Raw genomic sequence first — 3699 nt, forward strand, 5'->3', positions numbered from 1 at the left:
CATTTTTAATGTTACATTTCTTTCTAGCAGGTCACTGTTCCCATCCTGTGCAGTATCTTCTGTTTCTTATTGTTTATTTAATCTGTATAGTCAACTGATCGGAAATGCAATCTGAAACTTTGAGTGGAACACATCTAAGCCAATGATTATACACCAAATCCAAGTGTAAAATATAATGTTACATGCTATATCAAGGAATACAGCTTTCTTCATTCGTCTGATGCATTCTTCAGCAAGATCATGAGGACAGAACATTGTATTAATATTCAGTCATTACAGTTACTTTTGTTTACTCTGCATTGATGTTGTCTTATGTGATTGCTTTCAACAGGTTGCACAAAAAGCCTACAAATTCAACATGTCGAGTTCAAATGCTAATTGCTTAATTTACATGAACAATGAAATCCAAATCTATGATCCGAAAATGAAAAAAAAATTGGTTTCACACCCTATTTGTCTATTATATAGTAGTGAGGATTCAGGCCATGGTTTTTACATCCGCGAAAAAGCGATTATGACAAGTGATCACGTTTTTAAAAAGAATAGAAGGCCTGATGTAATTTCGTGTTTTTTCCCCTCAGATGATTTTGTATTAATTTTTAAGATTGATTCTGAGTCATACCAGTCGTACCCAGAGGCAGACATTGGTATACTTCACTTTGATGCTGACCCCTCACCTCTAGGTGTTGGCTTATATGATAAAATGTACCTTGGTCCTCCAGCGCCAGGTATAGATATATATTTCACCACATTTGATGAATCAAACCTAGGTGCTCCCATCAAACATCATGGGACAATAATACCGGTCACTGACAGCCAAGAACTGTTAGAAAATGAGTTCCTGATGAATACCCATGGCAAGCCAGGAGATAGTGGAAGTCCAATTTTTGATCAAAAGGGCAGATGTGCAGGATTATATCGTGGAATTCTCTGTGGCAATGGCCGTGGGGTATATCTAAACTGTTCACTCCAGCCCCAATCAATATTATCTACCTTACTTGACTACCTTGCTCAATTTAAGGATAATTGTTCTACTTTTCTCTACTTTTTACATTTAGTCATTCTCCCTAACCAGTTCATGAAAATTATCATTAGTTTCAGGACTCAAATGAAAAACAAAAAATGAAAAACAAAAACTCAATTTAGATATACCCATGGGATATATCTAAATTGTTAAATCCAGCCCCAATCAATATTATCTACCTTACTTGACTGCCTTGCTCAATTTAAGGATAATTTTCCTACTTTTCTCCCTTAGATCTCTCACATTTAGTCATTCTCCCTAACCAGTTGTTCATGGAAATTATCATTAGCTTAAGGACTAAAATGAAAAAAAAAAAAAAAAACAACAAAAAAACAACAAAAAAACAAGCAGAAAAAACAAAAGAAGAAGAAAGCAAATGTATTTTTCTGTATGTTTTTATTTGCTGTTTGTTTTTATTACAATTCTGTTTGGTCATGGGCATGTCACTGTGGTGCATTTGGTTCACCATGCCCAGGCTTGTGTGCAACCTTTTTAGGTCCATCTACGTCCCTTCCCCTTCCCAGGGTGGAATCTTATGTGTGGCCTCTCTCCAGAAACTGGTGAGTACAGATAGTGTTACTCATGTACTAACAGTGCACATCACACTAGGTTCATTAATGTTGCATGATTTCTGAAGAGATTCTCACCATGTCTGTAATGTATAGAGACACCTGGAGTAGTGGCTTTCATACAGAGGCCTTGCTCAAATGAAGAGGTTGAACAGACTGTACTGAAGGGTGGACCAGGCTGAGACCACTCCTGACCATACTGCCCCCAGTATGGAGGATATCAACGTAACCACAAAGGTATTGTTTTTTTTAATGCACTGTAAAATATATGAATATATTTGGGCAGCTGTGGCCCAATGGTTAGCACTCTGGACTTGTAACCAGAGGGTTGCCGGTTCAAGCCCCGACCAGTGGGCCGCGGCTGAAGTGCCCTTGAGCAAGGCATCTAACCCCTCACTGCTCCCCGAGCGCCGCCATTGTAGCAGGCAGCTCACTGCGCCGGGATTAGTGTGTGCTTCACCTCACTGTTCACTGTGTGCTGTTTGTGTTTCACTAATTCACCGATTGGGTTAAATGCAGAGACCAAATCAAAAAAGTATATATACTTACTTATATATGAATAGGCACAAATAATTCATAGGTGCAAACGACTAATGTTTAAACACACAGCGTATTCCTCAGAGCCAAATACGTCTTTGACTCTGAGGGCAACTCCTAACGCCTTACCTAATTAGGAGCCTAGCATGTTGAAAACTGATTAAACAAATTCCTTCATTGTTTCACTTGAAATGTTTTGTAAATTTTGTCATATGTCTTATTCCTGGTAAATTGTGAAAAACAAGCACATACATGTTATAACTGTATGTAAAAATGTATGTAAACGAGTGAAAAGTAAGTAGCCTACGAGTACAAATGATGATTACATGTATGAGGTACAATGATGACAAAGTCTAGCCATTATTGATATCAGATATTTTTGTTCTTTTAAAACGTCATCTTTTGGGCCTCCACAGGTCAGCCACATCACTCACAGCCATTCCATCTGGATCCTCCTATTTTTGGAAAATATCACCACCAGCTGGTCACCTCTGGAATAACACACCATCTACTGCAAATCCATCACCACCTGGGCTATTTGCTATCAGGTCTGATTCCTCCCTGGCTCCTATTTTCCTTGTCTTTTTATGTCTGTGCCTAATCTGGGTTTAGCTCAGATTAAGATTAAAATGTTTAAGATTGTGCCTACTCTGGGTTAAAGATTTAACTCAGTTTAAGATTTTCTGTTTTATTTTTTGAAAATAAAAAAAAATAGAAAAAACAATCAAATAATGGAGAGGTGCATAATGTTTGACTGCCATGGTCAGGGCCTCAGTATGTCATCAGTTCAATTTGCATCAGGTCAACCACTACACCAGTGCAATTATTATCATTATTTGTACAATAAACAGCTTTCCCTCTTCACCGAAAACATCCTGTTGTATTTTTCAGTCTTTACAATTTAGTATGTAAACATAGTGGAGCATTCTACTTGCATTGTGAAGAGCCGTATAATAATTGAACTTATTCTACGGCTCTTCACAATGCAAGTAGAATGCTCCATTGGCTTGAATGGGATTTCCGAAAGTTCTAGCGGTCATTATTTCTTGGGAAAGGACCTCTGAAAACAAGAATGACCGCTGTCAATGGCAACGGAGTTTGTGCTTGGAACTTCATTCAAAAGTGAAAGCAGACGGTTGATCAGCTGTGTTCTAAAGAATGTTTGATTCAAGTTCAGCGTGTGTTGCGAACTATTTGTTTCTCAGCAAAAGCCACGACGAAATGGTAACAAATAAGTGTAAAGAGACATATCATGGAGTTTATTTTTTCGTTTTGGCAAGTAGCCATTATAATAAAGCGGGATAATGTATAGAACGCCGGTCATCATGGGAAAATAAGTCCCTTCAGGGCGAAACAAGACCCCTCCGGTCCGGTTCGGCCTGTCGGGACTTATTTTCCCCATAATGACCGGCGTTCTATACATGATCCCTTACATATAAGGTTGTGTTTCATTCAAAACTAGACTGGTTTATGTAATTATAACCAATGTGGTTTGATACATTGGACAGTCCTTGGTTATTTTGCCCCCACGCACAGTATGAAGGATCAATATGTATCAAAAAGGTATCA

General features: G+C 38.2%; 1 long non-coding RNA gene across 1 annotated transcript; it reads left to right on the forward strand.

Moving 5' to 3' along the window:
- The first annotated feature begins 250 nt into the window (after positions 1 to 250).
- Positions 251 to 3001, forward strand: LOC125287646. The gene is made up of 3 exons (XR_007192391.1): positions 251 to 1584; positions 1690 to 1830; positions 2547 to 3001. It is a non-coding gene; the product is annotated as an uncharacterized LOC125287646 (long non-coding RNA).
- The last annotated feature ends 698 nt before the right edge of the window (positions 3002 to 3699 follow it).

This window comes from Alosa alosa, chromosome 22 (genome assembly GCF_017589495.1).
Source record: "Alosa alosa isolate M-15738 ecotype Scorff River chromosome 22, AALO_Geno_1.1, whole genome shotgun sequence".
Lineage (NCBI taxonomy): Eukaryota > Metazoa > Chordata > Actinopteri > Clupeiformes > Clupeidae > Alosa > Alosa alosa.